Source organism: Macaca fascicularis, chromosome 13, assembly GCF_037993035.2.
Source record: "Macaca fascicularis isolate 582-1 chromosome 13, T2T-MFA8v1.1".
Lineage (NCBI taxonomy): Eukaryota > Metazoa > Chordata > Mammalia > Primates > Cercopithecidae > Macaca > Macaca fascicularis.
The window spans coordinates 100,313,549-100,338,294 of NC_088387.1; the positions used below are offsets into that span (position 1 = coordinate 100,313,549).

Here is a 24,746-nt window from a genome sequence, read left to right on the forward strand (position 1 = left end):
TAAGTAATTATAACCAGTATTGAGAAATCTAATGGGAAACATAGCATACTACAAAGGCACATAGCAATGGTATCCAGAGGAGGAGGGGAGTGGCAATTCAAGAATGCTTCTCATGGAAAGTAATAAATGAGTAAGAATGTGGAAGTTCTTTGTAAGGCACTCATTTTTCTTCAGTTAATAATGTAAAAAAGACTGCAATTACAGGGTGAATTGATGGGCCAAATGGCTGGTATCATTGCTTACAAAAGTGAATTGAACTTGATGGAGCTTATGATGAGAAATAAAATTTGTGTTTTTATTTTTATCTTTTAATTCCCTTTATTCAGGAACTCTTTGAAGTCCTCTCATATGTAGGATGGATAAATCCAGAGATCTAATTAATACACAGTGTGGGAACTATAGTTAACAATATTGTACTGTGTACCAGAAATTTGTTGAGAGTAGGTTTCAAGTGCTTTTACCACACAAAATGAAAGAAAAGAGAAAAAAGCAATTACGTGAACAAATGGATATGTTAATTTTCTTAAATGTGGTAATTATTTCACTATGCATATGTATACCAAAACATCATGTTGCATAACTCAAATATATACAATAAGAGTAAATAAATAACACTGGTTTCTATGAAGAAAGGGAAGAAAGAGTTACACAGAAAAGGAGAAAGAAAAGGAGGAGGCCGGGCATGGTGGCTCACACCTGTAATCCCAGCACTTTGGGAGGCCGAGGTGGGTGGATCGCGAGATCAAGACATTGAGACCATCCTAGTCAACATGGTGATACCCCATCTCTACCAAAAATACAAAAATTTAGCTGGGTGTGGTGGTGCGTGCCTGTAATCCCAGCTACTCAGGAGGCTGAGGCAGGAGAATCGCTTGAATCCAGGAGGCAGAGGTTGCAGTGAGCGAAGATCATGCCTCTGCACTCCAGCCTGGAGACAGAGCAAGACTATGTCTCAAAAAAAAAAAAAAAAAAAAAAAGGAAGGGAAAAAAAAGAGGAGACAGGAAAGACCTTTAACCCCTTATTTCTTGTCCAGCACTCTTGATCCTGCAACTCCTAATCTTTCAGTCCATGCTACATAAAAGCTTGAAGAATGGATGTTTTAATTATTTGTATAGAATACAATGGATGAATTTACCATATATATTGCTCAAGGTTATTTGGAGATATTGAAGGATGAAGTGAGCAGACCATAAAAAAAAAAATTATACAGGACCTGAAAATAAAACTTCTACATCATTGAAAAGGCACCTCCATCATTTAGTTTTAAGTGCATTTTATTCTTTAAGAATGTGTGTCAGTGCAATAAGATCTAAAATTGTATTTTTATGCTATAGATGGAATGCTGATTTAAAAAGTGCTGATTGCAAATTAATCAACATTATTTACAAGTGATTCCTGGGGGTGGGCAAAGAGGTGCAGAAATAATATTTTCTGAATTATTGGCCTACTATCACAGAAATGACATCTCATATAAGGTTATCACAAAGAGCACAGTTCCAGAATAAATTATAAAGAAGATTAAATGAAATGGCAGAAAGAAAAATAGAGGTGGGGTGTCTATGGCATAAGAGATAGAAAAATGTTGGAAGAAAAACAAAAAATTATAAATGATTGCACATAACAATTGCAGGTTCAAGCTGAGGAACTATTTGAATTTAGGGAAACAAGATTGGAAAATGGATGGAGAAATAAATCCAGGCAGAGACAGGAGAAAGCTGTAATATTAAATGTGCCAATCTGACTTCCTCCTGGAAAAAGTTGAGTCCTCCACGACCCAACAGACACATTTCACTGCAGAGGACATTTACAGTCCTTAGCCTACAATCTGGATTAATCCAAGACCCAATGACTAGAATATAATTGTGTGACTTAGATGGAGAAGTAACAACCATTGGCTGAATTTTTATGATGAGCTTTGAAAATAGCTCCTTGATAGTTCTCTGAAAGGTAGGAGAAATTAAGAAAGCCTTTCAGTCTTATAACTAGCAGCCACTGCCTCTAGTTAATCACAGCAACCCCCAAAATTGGTATCATTGTTCTCTCTAAGGAAAGGAACAAGGTACTCTACAAAGCCTGAGAATGTTTCCTACAGAACCCATTCAGATTCTAAGCCTTGGTAACAAGTCACTTTTTTTTTTTTTTTTTTTTTTTTTTTTTTTAGATCTAGATATAGTGGAGGGACATCAAAGTCCAGGGAACAGACAACAAAAGATGTATGTATTTGTGGCTGCAAAATTCTGACTCTAAGGAGCTCCTTGATTTCACATTGATAGAACACACAATGACCTGTATATACAGTGCAAATACAAAGAACAGGAGTGCAGACTGCTCAATTCTCACCACTTTAGTGTGGTTCTCAAACTTCAGTGAGCATCAGAATCATATGAAGTATTTATTTGTTCAAATATTTTTCCGGGCCCCACCCCAGCATGCTTAATTGGTAGGTTTAGGGTGAGACCTGAAAATTAGTATTTCTAACACAATTTCCAGTAATGCTGATGCTGCTGGTTCAGAACCACTCTTTGAGAGCCACTGCTCTGTACTACACAATGATGAATGACAGTGCCAGAACTAAAGCTGGGACAACCTCTCAGCCAGTACAGAGGTCTCTCCACTGCAGTGTGCCCCTTCCCCTACATGCTACATGTCCAGTGCACTCATCAATCTGTGTGTTTATTTGCTCCAGCATATCCTACTTTGGCTTAATTAAGCTATTATTCAACAAGACAGAGGAGGCCCTGTGACCTCTTGCCAATTCTATTTGCCTGATATTCAGCATCACAATGTTCAAATAAACCATACACATCATTTAAGCTGATTAAGTTTCACAAGCAGATTACTCTTAAATTGCCTGACCTGTGAGGTCAGAGAGGTTCAAAGGTGCAGACTAAGGTCTGCCCCTTTAAATACTCTTGATCTATCCACCACCACCCATACCTAGGAACAAGGCAGCATCAAACTGTCATCGCATATAGTCATTTCCACAATGCATCCAGGAAGTTTTCACTCTCTCTGCCTTGTTCCTCCTGAATCTCATCTTTTTATATTTTAGTTGCCTTTACTCTGCATTTTGACCTCATGTATGCTCATGTTTCTTATACTTGCCCAGTTCAGAAAGTTGTTGAGTTGACTTCCTCTTCCAACAGGGCTTTAGGATTCTTGAGCCACCCACTAACACAGGGGCAACAAAACTAACAACAGGCAGGGTGCAGTGCTGGCCACCCACTGCTGCACCTGTCCTCCAAGAGATGGGTGTGGGTTATGGGGAGGGGCAGAGAGAAACAGCAATTCATTACCCCCAGAGCTAAAGACAAGGTTCCCTTGAGAATCCAGCTTCAGCTGCATCACTGTTACTGCTGTTACCATTTTTAAACAGTCAAAATATACAGGTAAATCTTGGTTCCTAACGCTGCTCTCTATTTGTCCTTTGCAGGAAGCTTCCCCAAAGCACCATAACTCAGAGCTCTCATCTGAACTCCTAAAAGGGTTGTAATAACTGCCAACGGTTGACCACTTGCTAAGCCCTAGGGGAAGCACTTTGTGTTATGCTGTTTAATAATTGCAATGTCTCTATCACAAAAGTCCTGTGTGCTCCACATTTCATGTGTGAGGAAATTAAGACTTAGGGATTTTAAGTAACCTGTCCAAAGTTACTTCTAATCTGTGTCAGAGCTAGTATTTCAACCCTGTCAGTCGCTTGCCAGACTTGGCACTTGTGCTGGTGTGATTTCTGCTTTCCTATGGCACAGACAGCCTCAGCCAATCACATGGCACTTTCACAGTTTTTGTTTGACAGATTTGAGATGAATATCTTGTGAGCAAATGAACCTCAATTCAACACAGACATGTGGAGCACCAATTGGATTTTCAGCTGGCTGTGTGCAAGGATCCACCACGATGGGGTGGGAGGTGGGAAAAGGAAACCATTAAATTTGGTCCCTACCTAGAGAGAACTTAGATATGCATGTAAGCTGTGGAGAATTGGACAGGAGAACATATGGTGAAGTGGCCAAATGTGTGAAAAGCAAGCTATAAAATATGTGTTTTAGCTAAAACCGAGAACTAAAAGAAGAGGCTAAATAGGCTAAATAGTATAAAGGAACATCTTCCAAAATCAGTGGCAGAGCTACCCTCAGCTCGGATGGTGACAGACTGGCTGCCTAATGTCCTAAAAACTCAGTCATGTATCCATTGCACTGGGGGTATTTACAATGCCCTCTCATTTTAATATTTATTTAGAAGTTAATTACTGTCACTGTCAGCTCTTTTATCTCAACAATATTTCAGAGAAATGTATTCAGGCATTATGTGACTTGTAAGTAAGATTAACAAGAAAGTTCACAGAAGTGTCATAATCAAGGGATTTGGCTGTTAATAAAGAACTTACTGAAAAACAAATGAGTTTACACTATACAGAATTTGAATTTGGCTAAAGCAAATTCTAGAATTGCGTAGAGTATACTTTCTTTCTTTCTTTCTTTTTTTATGAGATGGAGTTTCACTCTTGTTGTCTGGGCTGGAGTGCAATGGCATGATCCAGACTCACAGCAACCTCCACCTCCTGGGTTCAAGTGATTCTCCTACCTCAGCTTCCCTGAGTAGCTGGGATCACAGGCATGCACCACCCCCCGGCTAATTTCGTATTTTTAGTAGAGATGGGGTTTCTCCATGTTGGTCAGGCTGGTCTCAAACTCCTGACCTCAGGTATTCCACCTGCTTCGGCCTCCCAAAGTACTGGGATTAAGCATATGTCATCACAAAGCTAGAATAAAAATTGAAGACCAATGACCATAGTTATGGGCAAAATGGGCAATAAGACTATCTAGCTTTGAGGGTTATACTAGACTCAAAAGCCATACTTTTGCCCTGTATTATTTAAGTCTTTAAATAAACACAAATATGCTTTCAGGTGGGCTTCATTGAATGTAATATCTGCATTATGCTGGTGCACTCACACACAGACACACATAACTGATGAGTTGATAGAGTGTATTACCCCTGCTTTACAGATGGCTAAAGGGATTAAGCAAATATCACTGCTGCAGCATGAAGCTGAGCCTTTGTATTCACTTATAAAGTTAGGGAAGTCACTGAAGAGAAAGAGAAATCATGCAACTGGAATGGAGAAGAAAAGCTCCAATTATAGTTCCAGAATTGGCTGCCACCTTTAGTGTTAACAGAGTGTGCACGTTTCTCAGAAGTGACACCTGCATTGTCTATTGGGAAACATTTAATCCTTGGCGCTGTATTAAGGAGGCTGGTGAACACACAACTGAATAGAAATGATGTCAGTTCCTTCTGAGATAGAAGAAGCTTCACTAATTGAAGTAGGAGCATATCAGAGGGTTCTGTGGACCTCTCTTAATTTGATTCCACTTGCAGTGTACCATTCTGCCCCTGCAGAATACCTGGAAATTGAATAAACATATGACTATTTGAATGTAGATGTAGTTCTGATGTTCCCACTGCCCTCTGCGTAAACTTTATCTAGGATTTGATTAGCTGTGTCTCTCCTGCTAAAAGGAAAGGCATTTTGTTTCATTTAATGTAGGATTACCAGTGACTAAACTGTGCTATGCATATGGTTGGCTCCTAAGGAATGATCATGGCAGTGTATTTACAAAAACAACTCTTTTATCTTGGGGTCACTTCTCCAACAGCCTAACCTATCAGCACCAGAGCCAAGAATCAGAGAGGAAAGACAAAGCTCTTTGGAACAGTCAGAATGGTTGTAACACTGGTCTGTGAATTAAAATCTGTGCTTTATCCCAAGGAAATACTCTTGAGTGTTCACGTAACATCTATTTTTTAAGCTTCATTTTTGTCTTCAGTAGTTGTCACTGGAATACAGTTAGTGCTCAGCAAGCAAGTGCTGCATCAAGAAAGCATTTTGTGCATATTGAGGTTTCTGATCTGAAAAATATGAATGTGCTTAATGCTTGGGTACTTAAAAGCATAAGTTTTGGTTATCTGACAAAGATGCTTATGGTGGGAATTGATTCTCTTGTGATTCCAGAAAAACAAAGTGTTGTATTGACTATTTCCAGGTGACACCACTGACTTGTCCTGATCTGGAGAGGCTCTGGCTTGCTCAGCCTGCTGTTGAGTTTGCAATGAGAGTGTAAAGTCAAGACAGATACAGATGCTAACAGGACATGGATATCTTTTCAGATAACTGACTTCATCTGTCTGCCTGTTTATGTGGAGAGCTGATTATCAGCCATGTGCAAATGCTGGGGAACCGATCTGATCTCTGTGATGTTTTACACTACAGGCAGAGCAGAGCCATCTTTCTATCCAACATTCACTCAGCGAGGCAGGAAATATAATTAAGCTTTCATGCATATTCCCATGGTACCCTGCATAGTCAATCATTAAAAAAAAAAAGTCAGTGTCACAAGAGCTTGTTTGTTTGAAGACATCACCTAAGAACTTAAGAGCTCTGGGAGGCAGGAGAAGGGATGTAAGCCATGTGAGGCATGGGTAGGAGTGGTGGGTTCCTTAGGGGTGTGAAATCTGGGCTCAAGGTGATTGTGGGAAATTATTCTACAATGCACATAAAGTATATTTAGTCCAATAAGCAGAATCCAGATAGTTTTTCATGGGAAAATTTCACTCCAACATTGCAGTGCCTAAAAGAATGAAAATTACTTGAAAATGGTCAGTATTGCTAGAGTATAATAATTGCTTGTTAGGCCAAATCTATTGTGCATAGGACTTTACGGAAAATATTTATAGACACTTTTAATACAAAGAAATGTTATAGGACCAAGAATTATAAGACCCAATTTGAATTCCAGCTTTGTCAATTATTGTGTAAACTTGAGCAAATTACTGAACCACTAAAACATCAATGTCTTCATCCATAAAATAGGTATGGTAAGATATAATCATACTATTGTTCTGTGGCTCAAACTAAACAATGTAATATATTTAAAGTAACCTATAGACTACCTAGATCTCAATAAGCTGTGATTAGTTTTATTAATCATTTTGTTGTTATTCATGAAACACTAGTTCAAATACACATAGTGAATACATTTAGAAAGCAAAACATACGAGACTCTTTTTTTGATAGTTATAGTGCGTGCACGAATTTTAAAGGCTCTGAAATGGTCTATGTTAAAAAAAATAGCAATAAGAAAAAAAAGGACACTTGTGTGGTTAACCTAGTATTTTCCAAATTTATTTGAAAATGAAAATAAGCCTTGTTCTTTTCTTTTTTTTTTTTGAGACGGAGTCTCACTCTGTCGCCCAGGCTGGAGTGCAGTGGCGCGACCTCGGCTCACTGCAAGCTCCGCCTCCTGGGTTCACGCCATTCTCCTGCCTCAACCTCCTGAGTAGCTGGGACTACAGGCGCCCGCCACCACGCCCGGCTAATTTTCTGCATTTTTAGTAGAGACAGGGTCTCACCGTGTCAGCCAGAATGGTCTCGATCTTCTGACATCGTGATCCGCCCGCCTGGCCTCCCAAAATGCTAGGATTACAGGCGTGAGCCACCGCGCCCAGCCTCTTTTTCTATTTTTAGGGAGAGTCTCACTCTGTCGCTCAGGCTGGAGTGCAGTGGCATGGTCTCGGCTCACTGCAACCTCCACCTTCCAGGATCAAGGGACTCTCATGCCTCAGCCTCCCAAGTAGCTGGGATTACAGGTGTGTGCCACCATGCCTAGCTAATTTTTGTATTTTTAGTAGGGACAGGGTTTCACCATGTTAGTCAGGCTGGTCACCAACTCCTGACCTCAAATTATTCTCCCACCTCGGCCTTTCAAAGTGCTGGGATTATAGGCATGAGCCATCGTGCCCAGCCAGGCCCTGTTTTTTCTATATTTAATTCTTACTACTATGTCATAGAACCAGGATTTCACATACTTTGGTAAAAGTCAACTTTGTCCAAATTCTTTAGTTTTCAGACCCCCAAATAAGTCTGTATCCAATGTGAGGTTATAGCCCTTACCACAGGACACTCCATACCATGCACTATGGCGAAAGACAAAGATCTATTACAATCTCAAATTTGGTTCTATATTGGAATCACCTAGAGCACTTTAAAAATTACTGGTGCTTGGGTCCCACCACCAGAAATGTCTATATAATTGGAATAGATTCAGGCCTGATCACAAAATCTGTTTGAAACAGCCTAGATAATTCCAAAAGGCAGTCAAGTTTAAGCACTAGTGCAAATGACAACCCTAGAGCTATTTTTTTTTTTAACACCATTGCCATATTTTTCATTCAGATTTGAGGATAAGCCTGCAATGTTTTTTACAAAGCTCAAGAATTTGGTAAATACCCAATGATCATGATCAGGTATCTCTCTGTAATCCTCCTTTTATTAACTCACTTAATAATCATATACTGATCACAAAGGAAACAGCTATGTTCAATAGGTTCTGTTCAACTCTCCTAACTCCTTGCCCGCCCAGGTTCCCAAAGCCCTCCCGTGTTTCTCAGAACTACTACTCGCTTGATTATTTTACCATGCAGAATACCACCTGGGGTGTTCTGCCCAGCTAATAATTATCTTTTTGTTTGTGCCTAATTCATGAAGCATCCCTCCCACTGACCTCCTGCTGAACCATGAGGTCCTAAACTCATATATCAGCAATAGAGATAGGAAGGCAGAGAGATCCTCATACAGAATAAAGGACAAAAGCTGCAGGGAAAAATATACATGAGTGTAAACACTGATTCTACCTCTTATTATCTGCATGGTCTTAGAAATTTTAATTTCTCTGAGATCAGTTTTCTTATTTATAAAATAGGGGTGACAATATTAACCTCGCAGAGTTAGTGTGATGATTCAATGAGATAAACCACGTGAAATTTATAGATCCAGGCATAACACACTAGAGGTGATCAAACAAGAAAATGCTTATTTATCTACATTGACCATTTTGAGACCTTAGCTTACTGCACCACACTTGTACTGAGCGGGATGTAGACTCCTCAAAGGGTAATCTTGTGAAATAGACATCTCAAGAGCCGGAGGAAAGACTTACGGCACTTTAAGCAAAGTTAGTTTTCTTGAACTCATTGTTTTACTGCTATAAAGAATTGAAGAAAAAAATAATATGGTCATATTGATACATGAATGTAGAGAGGAAATATATTACTATTCTGGATAATTAATATCCTTAAATAGAAATAAATCTGATGAAATTCTATTTCAGTTGGACTTGAAGGTATTTCCACTAAATACCTTTAGGGAACAAGTGAGAGAAAACATGAAACAGATTGTATAAAGGATATAAGAAACACATGAGTGAGTTATTATCCACGCTACTAAAAACTACAAAGAAACCTCCTTAATGACACAAGGAGGCCCCAGAGCATGTGGGGAACTGTACGTGATTTCAGAATGGCCTCCTAGGTTTGGGGCTCTGGCGGTGTGTCTGTTCCCGACCAAAGAACATAGTCATTTGTTATGTTGTATCAATTAACACATTCTTTTCTGTTGGTGGCCATTCAACATCAAAAAACATGATCCATTTCTGTTTTCTTTATGCTTTATTGATTCACCCTGGGACTATCTGTACGGCATTTGCTCCCTGGAATGCAAGTAAAGTTTCATGGCAACTGTTGCCATTATGGTCTCAGCTTCCGCCTGTTCTTTGTGTAGTCACAGGAACTCAGACCAAAGTTCATCAAACAGAGAAGCAGAATGGGGGAGGAAGACAGACAAACACCACATAAGTGTGAGGCCATGGGTGTTTCACAGCATTCCTATGTCATTTATTGCCTGGTGAATTAGACCCTATTTCTCCAAGGACTTTATTGGGGGTCTCTTCCATCTACCCAATGCCATCCTGCAAGGAGTAAGATCAGAGCTCAGTATCAGCAGGCAGGGTTTGGGATCAGTGGGCACTTGTATTAGTCCAACTTGAAATCCATTTGCTATGAAGAAATACCTGAGACTGAATAATTTATAAAGAAAAAGAGGTTTCATGGACTCACAGTTCCTCATGGCTGGGGACGCCTCACAATCATGGAAGAAGGTGAAGAAGGAGCCAAAGCACGTCTTACATGGAGACAGGCAAGAGCATGTGTGCAGGGGAACTGCGCTTTATAAAACTGTCAGATCTCATGAGACTTATTCACTGTCATGAGAACAGCACAGGAAAGACCTGCCCCCATGATTTAATTACCTCTGACTGGTTTCCTTCCACAACACATTGGGATTATGGGAGCTGCAATTCAAGATGACATCTGGGTGGGGACACAGACAAACCATCTAAGTACTCTTTAACATGATCCCTGGGAAAGTGAGGGGGTCCCCAGGTACACAAAGCCCCATATGGACTCTTCACTGAACTCCCACCATAAAATATACATGCCCTAGTCTGCTGACCAAGAAATTTGCCAAATTTGCATTTCTGAACAAAAAGAGGAGTGTTAATGCACATTTAGTAGCATACTTCCTGGTAAATATTTAATAATAATATTAGCTATTACTCTATTATTGTGATTATCATAAATAAAAAAGAGGAAGGCATAATATCAAGTGGTACAAGAATGTCCGTAAGATAAGGAATGTTAGAAGTTTATTGGCTTTAGCAATATGAAGATCATCTGTAACCTTGCAAGGTACACTGAGCAGTGAGTGGAAGGAGGGGAAACTGGAAAGAGGGTAGAAAACCTTTCAGGAAATTAGCATGGGAAGAATTGGCAAGAGACTAGCTGCAGTTAGAGAGAGAACCTTGGTCAGTCACACTGTTTTTTATGATGCGTTCTTCACCTAGAATGGGGAGCATATGGTAGTGCTAAAATGGGAGTGATTCCCGACCCTCCTGCATCTCCTACCTACATAGTCCTTGCCTGCTCAAGGTCCTTGCACCATTCAAGGATTCCCTGATGTCTTTTGCACCCTCCAGGACTATGACCTTACGAGACCATTGAAAATTGTTATTTAAATTGCTAAGCCTCAGGAAGGATGTAAGAAATCAATAGAATAATAGAATTCTGCCCCCCATACTTTACACACAATTATGACTTCAAGCTGAAATATTGGCATTCATTTTAAAATTAAAATATGACTCATTTACTCATCCCTCTGTGGATTCAGAGGGAGTGGAGGACTCATTTACCAGAAGCCAATGGCCAGAGCATGAAGAAAGTTCCAGAGCTGTTTATAGAGCATCTGATGCAAGAGGTGACTCAACAGAGAATTGCCTGTCTCTAGAGAGATCAAACTATTTTTCCTAGAGAATGACTCAATCTATAGTCTTCCATTTATAATTGACCATTCCTGAGGCTGCCTGGTCTTCAGTCTTCTAAAAATAAAGTTCCAAGAACTTTAAAAGCTCTGATACCAAAGGCACTGAATCACCAAACAATTTCTATTCTGTGTGGTAGATTTGATTTTGTCCATTATTTAGAGTATTACAAATTGACAATAAGTCAGTAAAACCAATCCTTGAGAATCCCTAGTTCCTAAAATTTCTTAAACACTTTCATGTTTGGCATCTCCTTCATTTTTATTTCCTAAAAATTATCTCCTTAATTGTGTTACTGATTATTTTCCGCTCTAATTGGTCATATTTGCACTCTTTTCTTATTGACAAAATAACTGTCGAGGGAAATTCAGCAGTTGGGCTCAAAGTCATATATGTGAATTCCTGCATTCTTGCATTATGCAGGCCTGGATGGTTGGGACGACTGACAGTGTTCATTGTGTTAAATTATCTATCTCTGTTTCCAGAAGACGACATGACCTTGAGAAACTTCAGAGATGTTGACAAAAGAATGAATGCTATGGAAAGCTTATTTGCTTTTAAGTATAATTCCTGTTGTTTTAAATTCTACTAGTTCCATGTTGCCTATAGGATAACTACCAAACTCTCTTGCACAGCAAGAAAGTATCTAACAACCAAATCCTAACATGCTTTTCTAGAATCACCTTTTGAGGTTTTTAAATCTTTGTTCTAAGCTACAGCAATACATATTTTCCATGCATTGGTATATGCTATTTCTTCTTCCTACAGGTTTCTAGTTCCACATCTACATCTAATTTGAAAATACTTCGGATAATTTTGTATCTAATTCAAACATTAACTCTTTTTCTAAAATTTCTGGCAAGTCCTTACATAGAAATCTCAAAGCACTTTATGCATACCTGTACCACAGCTCTCATTCATTACTTTCATTGTTGAATCTCATTCACTATTTGTCTCTTACAGTAATATATGATTTTAAATGTCTTGCTCAAATTCTTATAATTAGTAACTCAATATATAAATAAAATGTTTACATTGTGTATTGCCTCCCCAAAATAAATTCCTGTTATGATTTCCAAATTTCCAGGACATAATTAAAATGTAATATTCACTAATGAATCCCTGATGTGCTGGAAGTACCTGACATCCTTCCCTAGAAATTGCATCTCCTGAATTTTAGTCTTTGATTCCTGTTACAACATACCCAGTGACTTCAGAGAAATCAGAGTGTGAAAGGTTTGATTTCAGTTTCTTGGTATGATATATGCTCCTAAATGCAAATTTGAAAGAAAAAAAAAAGAGGTACTTATCTACTTCAGACTATTCTTGTTCAAGATGGAAAGAATCATAGACTGGGTAAGTGATTAGTCCAAAGCCAGGGAGTGATCTAGAATCAGATCCAGAACTAGACTGTAAGTCTCCTAATCATCATTTCTGGGATTACTGAGAATAACATTAGATTAAGACTCAAAATATCTGAGTCTCAGTTTTGGCTTTGTCATCAATAAGCTGAGTTATTTAAAGCAAATCCCCTACACTTTGAGTTTTACTTGCTTTACCTGCAAAATAAGTAAAACCATACTTATAAGGTGTTGTGAGGATTAAGTCTGATAAGAAAAGCAAGGAACACTTTGAAAATTACTATACAATGTGTTTATAATAATTTTTATTACAAAATTAATTCTAGTTTGTGGCAGATAAGGAACTTTGCAGGTCACAGCTCTGACTGAACTCTCCCTGGTCTTTGCTGCATTTGTAAAGAGAAATTTTTTTCATAGAATAACTTGGTAGCTTGTTAAGAGTATGCCTTATTGTTCCTCTTGTTGCACAATGCACCACTCAAAGAAGAGCTATTTTAATGATCGAATTTCAGGCATTTGGGGGAAAGAGAAGGAAAGAACCTGGGTGCAAAGGCGAAGCTCTTCTCAGGGACTTTATCATTCACTAGGGTCTCACTTCATCTCAGTTGTCATCTTTTCTAACGTGTGTGTAGTCTAGGCTATGCCCCACATACCCAATTAAGCCTCCATTCTAACCACGAGGAAGGTTAAACCTTACCTTTAGCTAATCTGTGGCTGATACTTGTGCAAAGATAGCACCAAGGGTATGCCGCAGATGGCTTTACAACTTCCTGTGTTCTACAGGGATGGTGGTGGTGGAATGCTTGATAGGGAGGATTAAAAAACGTGTCTATCAGGGAGGGGAACATCTCACATTGTTAATAGCATTAAGAGAAAAACGTAATGTAGATGATGGGTTGATGGGTGCAGCAAACAACCATGGCACGTGTATACCTACGTAACAAACCTGCATGTTCTACACATGTACCCCAGAACTTAAAGTATAATAATAATAAATGTGTCCATGCACAAAACCTAGTATTTGAATCTACCTGCAAAACCCATGCCTCTTCTTCCTCTTCGCAGTGAGTATTGTGTGTACTGTATATAGAGTATGTCTGTGTGTATGGGGCTTGTGTGTGTATATGTGTATCAAAGTAGAGGAAAGATGGTCTCCTACAAGGGCAAAGTTGTATTTGCCTTAGCACTCTCTAGGCCAAGTTGGACAACACCTCTATACTCTAGAGACTGCAGCCTTTAATCACTCCTTGATCAGACTGCTAATATTCCAAATTATATGTTCTGTGGGAGTGTGCATGTATTAGTAAAGCCTCCAGAGACATTGCCTTGCCAGATAAATAGATACGCTGCTTGGTGGATACCTTCTTATCTTCTTATTAATGATATGCCTAAAGCTCAGATTAGCTCCCTAGGACTTTGAAGATTGCCTCAATAGGCTTTTCTGAAAAATCAGAGCATTATAATCACTGCTTACCCTTTAGCCACCCATTTTGAAATTTGGATAGAAAAATGATCCCATTTTCTTGCCCTGTTTTTTTTTCCCCCCTTGTGGCTCTATTAGCACCAAGGGACACCCAGATTTATCCGCCTTAATAGTATATTTCATTGTTTTCCATAGGACTAAAAATAATAGATTTATAAAGAGAAATAGAATTGAATTTTTCTCCTTCTTTAGATAACTTAGTAGGAATTCCAAAATTATTATTTAGGAGATTTTCCTCACTAATAGATTATTGTCTGTGCTTCATTTTAATTTCTCTTGCCTATATCTTTTTTTAAAAAATATATATATATTACTATTTAAGGGTACATTGTTCAGTCTCTTTAAATCTGAAGAAAAAAAGGTGGACTCGCTTCTGTTAATTAAAAGTGTGTGCTGGAGGGCGTGAGAGACTTGTGGGTCACTCTTTTGGTTGTTAATTTTGTGGTTAAGTAAGCTGTGCCCTGTAGCACTTTGTGTCTGATTCACTATCACTTTGGACATTTAAATGTTAATTATCTTGGTTTTCTAAATTATTGTATCTGACTTTTCCATGCCCAGTGCCCTGGATATTACAAGCCATCACTAAAGCTGGTGTTTGTGAAGATATCACAGCTTCTATTTCTTGCCTGATGGTAGAGTGCATGCTTCATGCTGAATTATGAAGACCCAATTAAGAGTGTATTTCAGTCTGCTGGCTTATTATAAAAAGAGAATATAGAATAAAGAGATGGGGGGATTTGGAGGCTTTATGTGACCAGGCAGGGAGATTGGGGTCAGAAGTGGGCATGGAGAGGCCATAATGGAGTCCAGTAAAGGTTGGTTGGTAGATTCCACCTAAGATGGCTGGGCATGTAAGGGCAAAAAATTAGCTGGAAAGCTAGCTGGCACAGCAAAGCATGTTCACACAAAATTACCTTCTTAATAATGAATCTTAGCAGACTTTCCGTGTGTTTGTGTGCGTGCCTGCACACACGCACGCGCGTGTGTGTATGTGTTTCATGATTTATTAAATAGATTACCTACATTGATTTTTACTTTGAGATTTCCAGGCAATCACACAATACTTGAATTTTTCAATCCTGTTGCTACGTTATATGTTAATAAAAGCCAATAGCAAACATTTAAAAAGTTTTCCTAGATTAGGGCCCTTTCAAGAATCAATAATCTCATTGTCACGGTTCAAAAAGCTATCAATTCTATGAGGACCACTAATGGCCGCAGAAAAAATGCATGTAAACACCACCCGAAAAAAATCAATGTTCTCTCTAAGTCATCGATAATTCTTGATGGCAATTGGAATTATGAAAAACATTACATGTACCTCATGTCTTAAGCATTTGGAAAGGATCCACATCAGGTAGCTGGAATCCTGGTGTCCAGGACAAAGCAGCTACCATTTAGGCCTTGTTGATCTGCTAACTTGGATAATACCTTATGGTTCCTAAGAGAGAGTGTCATACACGTGACTCATTCGGCAGCCACAGCAACCCTGTAAAGTGAACACTGAAGTAAAAATGGCCTCCTTGTTGTAGATGAAGTGTCAGTGAAGAAGAGAGGTGGCACATTGGCCAAGCCAATCACAGGAGAATTGGGAATGACGTGCAGCTCTTTTGACTCCTGTTCTTCCCCCTTGGTGGTGATGGGTACCTCCAGCAATATAACTGTGAATGCAATGTTTACTTATTCACCAATTCTCAATAGGCTATAATTAAGCAGTTTTCTGAGAAATCTGGATATTAGTAAATAATCCAGAGGTTCAACTGCATAGTACATCTCATCTAGGTTTACAGAGTTACTAAAAATGAGTATTCGCTCAAGGATAAGGGCCATACTTTTGTCATGTTCTTCAATTGTCTCAGGGGTTGCTGGAGTATCTCCACTCTCTCAAATATGGTATTTGTCATTTATTCCCATACTTCCCCATTTTAAAGGGAGATGGTAACACATAGAGCTGTACCTACTGAGGTCACTCAGCTCTTAGCCTTAGCACTGCAGAGCAATGAACACATTTTTTATCCTCTAATATCATAACTTTTTTAGGTAGCTGTCTCTGCCTCTGGTTAAGCCTTATTTTTAAATACTAATTTATGTTAAAATTTAAAAAATGTTTACAGATTTTTAGTGTGAGGCTCAACCTCAAAGAAACAGAATTAATAGAAGAAGGAAATGATCCTGGGAGATCCTCAATGCAATAATGAATTCAACATTCTTCAATCAAATTTAAAATTTAATTATAGGTAATTGTTACTTTTTTAATGAAGTACTTTTGACATAATGCTCCATTATTATATAATTAGATAATTAACTCCATTAATCACATTACAACTTATTTTTCTCCATGTTTTCTTTAAATATTTACATACTGTGACCATTTTTTTTACAGCCACTATGCTCACCATAATCAGAAGTATAAGTCAGGGTAGAGAGAAGATCTTGGTGAAGAAAATTCAGTGTTGTTTCTCCAAGTGTGCCTCCCATGCTCCTTGATTTAGCAGAAAATTGTTTTCAATGTATCTTTCACATTTTCAAATCTATAGAAGGCATTCGACATTTTATCTGCCATTTTCTGACCCCTCAATATGCACCGCTCAGGCACTTTGCTAGGCCTGGATTCAGTAGAAAGGGAAGGCAAAAGATGACTAGGCATATTCTTTGATCTAAAGGAGCTTATAATTTAATGATGAAGAATGTATGAAAGATGCTCATGGCTCCTTCTCTTAAAGAGCTCATAGTGCAAAATAAGAAGTCAAGTGCAAGACCTGTCACAGATAAGAGACACTACTAGATTTAGTGCACCAGTGATGGTGGAGGGGCATGGGGTAGGTGAGTCTGGCTGCATTCAGTCTTTTTCTGGTGACTTTGACTTGGTCATAGTTTACGTGTTGAATTAAATTTGCACCACACATGAGTCCTTGCAAGTCTATGTTAAACAGTTCATGTCCTAGTTCACATTCTTAATTCTCACTTTATATAGCAGGAAATGATATTCTTTTCCATGTTTGCACATAACCAGATAGTTATTTTCAAACTGTATTTATTTAGCCCAGGGACAGATACCTAACCCCCCTCTGCAGTCTTACATATATTCCACTGTATATTCTTGGGCAAGTACTAAACTTTGCCGTGCCTGTTTCCTTACTTATAAAATGGAATATATATTATATACAAAATTTTAAAAGTTAGTAAATATAAATCACTCCGAATCATTCTTAGCACACAGTAAAAATACAAAGTGATAGATACTATTTCTATAATTCTATTTTACTTTGATTTTTCTGTTTTTATTAGCTAGAGATGCAGTGAAAACTGACTTTACCAATGCCCTCTTTCTTGTCCAAAACTTCTACCTGAATATCCATGAATGGTTTCCATGAGAGTGGTTGAGGTTTGTGTATATTATAAACTTTTGTATTTTTAGAAAGAAAAGGAAACCCATTTGCAATGACTGTTGTCTAATAGTATCTTTATTATTTTGATGTTCTAATGGTTACTTTCAATGGGTATTGCACTAATGGACATTCTCAAGGCTAGAGCAGCAGTTTTAAAAGACTTTAATAAATAAAGCAGAGAAGAAAAATGAAAAGGAAGAGCTAGAAAACAGGAAGCTCATCTTCCTTTACCACTGATTTTACTGATTCCTTCACATTATTGTCTGTTTCAACCTACTTACCTGTGGTGACCCTGGATTCTGTACAACTGACTTATTGTCATAGGAGAGAGTCATGCAAACTACAGAAATCACCCAAAACCTAGAGAAAGAGAGTATCTGTTTTCAGAGGAGCTGCCTGCTTTGGGAGGAAGTTCCAGAAGCAAGCCTCAGGAATTACAACATTAATTGAGAAACTGAATGATTAAAATTGTAGTAACAAATAGCTTTCCTTGGAACTGTCCCAGAATCTATTTTTTTCCTTTTCTGTCATTAACAACAATACCAACAAAAAAACATCATGTGTAAAAGGGGTACTATAATAAAAAACCCTAGCAGTGTCTACTGTGCGCTTTGTGCAAGGTATCCTTGACGGTTTTAACTCACCACAGAAGAACTTGGGGGAGTGTGGTCAATGCCAGCGGTTCACAGGGAAAAATGAAGTTGTCCACAGGTTGACCTTCTTTTTGTACCACTGGGAATTACTCTTTGCATAAGAAAATACTTCCATTGGAAATGGGAGGTGAAATTACATATTGGACAAATGGGGTAGAAACTGACCCAGAGGTTTTTATTTTTCTGTGTTGCTCCTTATCTCTAAATACACTGAAAATTCTTGGCATTCATACAGTATTTTCTCTTTCCTCCAAGCACCCAGTTCACCGGTGATGCACAAGAAAGAATTGTTGATGTTCATTGGGCTTGTGTGGGAAATAAAGTGATAGACGCTTATATTTAATCAATGATGAGTTTGTGGCAAATGCCTTGGAAAGTGCTACATATACATCACATATTTAATCCTCAAAACCATTCTCTGGGGTCAAAATTATTGGCCCCAATTTACAGCTGGGAATGCTGAGGCTCTGGTGTGCTAAATAAATTTGCCATAATCAAAATTATATAAGCAAGTTTGTTACTTTTTCCCTAGTTAATCACTACTATTAGAACATGAACTGTTCCTGATTATCTATCTGAAAATTAACTTCTGGAATATAGGTTATTTTCAATATCTTTCCTCTGTGTTTGTCACCTGTTAGTAGGAATTCTCTTTACTTGATTTTGGAACTGATGGGTCTTAAGCTGAGTGTCTTGCGTGCAATTATTCACAAAGGTAGCAGAATTTTTTGAGAGGTTTTAATAAAAGATGAAGGGCTAAAATTTGACTTGAGAGTCAAAAGCCTAAGAAAATATCCAGAGACAAAAACATACAAACAGTAATCTGGATATATTCTTCCAGCAAATAGCTTAACCAAAAATGAATTCACCATTAAGTCTAGCTGTGCAGAATGCTCAAGGACGTTAAATTAACTCCCCTGGTAACAACAGATATTCAAGCACATCCACTGATGCTTTTTTTCTTTTTTGTTGTTGTTGTTATACTTTAAGTTCTAGGGCACATGGGCACAACATGCAGGTTTGTTACATAGGTATACATGTGCCATGTTGGTTTGCTGCACCCATCAACTCATCATTTACATTATGTATTTCTCCTAATGCTATCCCTCCCCGAGTCCTCTACCCCCTGACAGGCCCCAGTGTGTGATGTTCCCTGCCCTATGTCCAAGTGTTCTCATTGTTTACTTCCCACCTATAAGTGAGAACAGGCAGTGTTTGGTTTTCTGGGGCTAATGTTCAACATTCTTAAAGAAAAGAGTTTTCAACCCAGAATTTCATATCCAGCCAAACTAAGCTTCATAAGTGAAGGAGAAATAACATATACAGACAAGCAAATGCTGAGAGATTTTTGTCACCACCAGGCCTGCCTTACAAGAGCTCCTGAAGGAAGCACTCAACATGGACCAGCCACTGCAAAAACATGCCAAATGGTAAAGAAACTGCATCAACTAATGTGCAAAACAACCAGCTAGCATCATAATGACAGGATCAAACTCACACATAACAATATTAACCTTAAATGTAAATGGGCTAAATGCTCCAATTAGAAGAGACCCATACACTGATGCTCTTTTCAAATGGCATGATGACCCAAGGGACTTCTTGGTAGATGGGGAAAAATGTGAGTGAGTGGTCATTAAAAATATTATTTATAACTCACGCAAGTGATTGAATGCAGAGCTTGAATTGATTGAATAAGAGAAATAGAAGCTACAAAAAATAGATACCTCCTCCTTATAGGCAATTATAATCTAACCAAACACTCCTAAGACACAGAAGCAAGACCAATCTCTCTGAACCTCAGTTTCAAAACCTGTAAAATCGGAAAGCAAACGAACACTCCTCTCCCTCTTATCAAAAGGAGAAAGTGTGTGTGGCAGTCCCAGGTTCTAGCTTGTCTAGCTTTCATCTTCACTTTTGCAGCCTCAGAGCATCCAGTCCCCTTCTTTCGCCCTCTGGACTTCATTCCCTGTCCTCTGGTTGAGTTGCTATATGCAAGGCAATGCTGATTGTTTAAAATGTTTGCTCTGCTAAACAACCTATTTCCTTTTTGTACTCTATGAAAGAGCAAAGCAAGTATTTTTAAATCCAAAGCACCGATGATGTTTAAAAAGCAGCATTCACAAATGGCCCACCCAGGGAGTCTCTTAGCAAGGCGCTTGAGCCCCAGATGCAGGGCAGGCTCAGTGGACTGGGGCTGTTTAGGCGAACCCCTCAGGAGTCTGGGGATTTGGGATGCTCTACCTGGTATTTAATAAGGAAGTCTAAATGTCTGTTGGACAGTTGTGTCCTGGCTATGTTGGTGCATACCAGGGGGACAGTTCTATCATACCAGTCAGTTGATGAGAAGGAGAAAGTTAGTGATGGTAAAGGCCATTCTCCCTGCATGAGATGGATTCAAATGCACAGAAAATACCAGGTCAAAAGTTCAAAGTGGTGCTTGTTCATTCTTGTGGTAGAAGTAGGATCACAGGGGAGAAGTTATACTTTGCAAGAACTGAAAAGAGAGAGGATTTTGAAGACATATGAACCAACTTCAGTCAAAAGGCAGCTGCACTACACTAGACTCCTAAGACTACAAAAAGTTTCAGGCTGACAGTGTGTCTTCATTCTGATGGGGAAAAATAAAAGTGTTTCCTCTAGTTCTGGCAGCTCTGCAAGGAAAAAGAGGTATTAGCAGAAGTCTGAGCCTTCAGGGGTCTGGCCCACATCCCAGCCATATCCTGAGATAATGGCAGGACTTCCAAAAATTCTTGTGGCAGGGATCCGCATTTCCTGTCCTAAATGGTTAGGCCATCTGGAATGTCTATTATGGAAGCATTAAACTTATGGAACTGTCCTCGCAGGCTCCCAAAACTACTTCAAGTATTCTACAGAATAAAAATAAGTTGAATAGAAACAAACTGTGCAGATTACCAACTCTTCTAGTGGAAGAGGCACAAATGTACCAGAGTCATATGGAAAATACCAAAATATAAAAACTAAGAATTTAAAAAGTACATTTCACAGAGTGATTTCAAAGAACAAATTTAGGATATAAATTTGAATCTAAAGTCAGGGCATTTTGGCCATGGTCTTCTGGAATTTTTATAGCTACCTTCATTATGTACAGTAATTATAGTCTCCATAGAAGCAAGACAAAAAGAGGCAGGTGGATTGTGTGGTAATTCCCACCTCCCAAAATGCAGCCAATGTGCTTTGATGGAGAGGCAGGAGTATCATCTATCCATACACAAGACAGAACTGCTCTTCTTTAGATGTAGTTGGTAATTTTGGAATACACATGTAAAGAAACTGACAAGCAAAAACATATAATAAAAAAGCTAGTCATAGTGAAAACATGCTCACACCTAGAATATTAGTTTTCTGTTGCTGCATAATGTGTTACCACAAACTCAGTGATTTTAAACAATACCCATTTATCATCTCCCAGTTATGTAAGTCAGAAGTCCAGGCTGACTTGATTGAGTTTTCTACTTTGGCTATCACATGGCCAAAAACAAGGTGTCTGCCAGGCTGTGTTCTAACCTAAGACTCTGATGAAGAATCCACTTCCAAGCTTGCTCTGGTTGTTGGAAGAACTCAGCTATTCGGGGCTGTAGGGCTGAGGTCCCTGCTCTCTGATTAAGAGTCAGCTGGGCCTCCCTTCAGTTGCATAAGGCTATAGGATTTCTTCTCAGGTGCTCCTCTAACTTCAAACCACTAAAGCCCATTGAGACCTCACTCTTCAAATCCCTGTGATTTCCCTTCTGCCTGCAGTCTTGGAAATTTCTCTGCTTTTAAACTGCTCAGGTGGTTAGATTAGGTCTACCTGATGAGGTAGTATAATCACAGAAGTAACATCAGTGGGCAAAGATCAGGGGGGTTATCTTAAAATTCTGCTTAAAACACATAACCTGCTATTCAATTTAAAGATAGAAACAGTTGTGGGGGCGGGGGGGAAAGAAAAGTTGTGGGCTTTCTTATGAGATGAGGACTCTCTCTGGTTAAGTGGAGCACCCAAGAGGAGGAAGCCTTCATTTTGGGGCGGAATGTACAATCACAGAAAGTGGGATATTTGGTGGTAACTTTTGTTATCACAACCTACGTGGCTGCTGCTTAGTATTCTTTAAAATAACCACAGGCCTTTGCTCTCCCTCTGTCTATGTAGTCTCTCTCTATTTTATTTATTTATTTATTTATTTTGAGATGGAGTCTCGCTCTGTCACCCAGGCTGGAGTGCAATGGCACGATCTTGGTTCACTGCAACCTCCTCCTCCCGTGTTCTAGTGATTCTCCTGCCTCCCAAGTAGCTGGGATTACAGGTGCCTGCCACCACACCCAGCTAATTTTTTTTTTTTTTTTTTTAGTTGAGACAGCGTTTCACCATGTTAGCCAGGATGGTCTTGATCTCCTGACCCCATGATCCACCTGCCTTAGCCTCCCAAATTGCTGGGATTACAGGCATAAGCCACTGCGCCCAGCCCCAGTCTCTTACTCTTTTGACTTCCCACATAACCTCATCTTCCACTAAAAAAGTTTCCACACTGAGGCTTGATGAACACTGTTTCTTCTGATTTTACTGCCCTTCTGAACACAGTTACTACAGTTGATTATACCCTGTCTGCACTGATCTTCCTCTGTAGACCTTCTCTTCCCCAGATTACTCTAAACTCCTCTAGGACAGTTAATGTCCTACTCACATGTGAATCCTCTGCTAAATTCTTCATGGAATCTGACCCAGAACAGGTGCTCCATGGATGCATGTAAAACAGAGATAGGTGGTACCATTACCTTGTATTACTGGGTTATGTACAGACAGTAAATTATATTCCCAACGGTTTTCATGCTGTTAAGTTAGCAAAATAGACTAAGGTTTTAAGTCCCACAATAGAAAAATCAATATATATTGCAATACAGAATCCATAGACTCCTAAATAAGTTTGTGCAGTTCATTTACCCTCTTTCCTCATTCTAGTAATACGATTCTCAGTTAAATCTGCTGGTTGACATTTGAACTCTCAGAAGCCAGGGAATTACATTCTTTGCTCTTGCAAATGATATCAGAATTAGCTACATTAAATATGTCAGTGCCATTTCTATTCCAGGTAACCAAGTGATTTGGGGATTAGGCAGCAATGGTCAATTGATCAGAGCTTCTTCACTCAGATTATTCCAATCCCAAATCATATGGGAGTTTATACCCATATCCCAGTTTATATGAAGGCCCCATAGACAGATCACCAGGTGCAACACAGAATTTTCAGAGCCACCAGTCAATGTGTGATACGGGACTCTCATACCCACAGCCAGATCTGTGATGGAGGACTAGACAAGGAGCGTGCCCAGATGGATCTGCTACAGACAGCACTAGATGCCACACTGAGGAGAAACACCTCCAGTCAGAAAATGGCTCTTAACTGCTGCCTGGGGAGCATAGGAGCTCTATCTCAGGTATGCAGAATCAGAATGAGAATAGGAGTATAGGTTGTTGGGGCAACTCTGAGGAAAGCTGTGATTTCAGGTACTGAATGACTCTGATGACATGAAGTCAAATATCCTGAGGCAAACACAGATCCATGGACTTTTTCCTAATGTTATTAGGAAGCTGTGATATTATGATTTATTATAGACACACACACACACACACACACACACACAAAATTTATGTATTTGGTCTTTGTTCTGTTTCCTGTTTTCCCTGCACACAAAAACCCTTGGAAGCAATAAAATGAAAAGTGTTGGGTTGCATGAGAATGAAGTGACTAGGGGCGAAGGCTCCAGGAAAGCTTCAGTGAAGGAGCTGCTTGTTATGGGAACCAACCATGTCATGAAAGTGTTGAAACTTTCAGCCCCACCCCCCACGCAAGGTACTGAAGGTTGATTTGATATCCAATGGCCAATGATGATCAATTATGCATATGTAATAAAGCTTCCATAAAACCCTAACATGATAAGGTTGAGAGCGCTTTCAGGTTGCTGAATACATGGAGGTTCTGGGAAGGTGGTACTCCCTGAAACGGCATGGAAACTCCATGCCCCTTCTCACATACTTTGCCCCATATACCTCTTCATCTGGCTGTTTATCTGTATTCTTTGTAATCCTTTATAATTAACAAGTAAATGTACGTAAGTGTTTCCCTGAGTTTTGTGAGCATTCTTGCAAATGATCAAGCCCAAAGAGGAGGTCATGAAAACTCCTGATTTATAGATATTAGATCTACAGCACAGGTGACAATTTGAGACTTGCAATTGGCATCTGAGGTGAGGGGAGCCATGTGGGACTGAGTCCTTAACATGTGGGGTCTGCACTAATTACAGCTTGTGTCAAAATTTAACTGAAGTTTAGAACACCCAGTTGCTGTCTGCTGGAGAATTGATGGGAAACAAAGCAAAGCAAAATGCGTATCTGGTGTCAGAAATGTTCTGGGTTGTGTTGAGTGAGAGCATATTAGGAAAAGAAACAGTTTGTTTCTACTACTGTATACACTGGAGCAGCCAACTGAGAGAGGGAGTGGGGTAAAACTGTTAGGACATTGAATCCTAAATGATCTGTCAATGAATGATCTCCATGGTAGGCTACCTAGTCGCTAAGTAGACTGCACGTTTGCGCTTCCAATAGATTATATATTGGTCAGATGCTCCAAGGAATCAAAGACAAGGACCA

At 39.1% G+C, this 24,746-nt stretch overlaps 1 long non-coding RNA gene across 2 annotated transcripts in view; it reads right to left on the reverse strand.

Moving 5' to 3' along the window:
• LOC123568417 (uncharacterized) overlaps positions 1 to 24,746 on the reverse strand; it is a 518,489-nt gene that overhangs the window by 27,127 nt on the left and 466,616 nt on the right. The gene's annotated exons all lie outside the window — the stretch shown is intronic.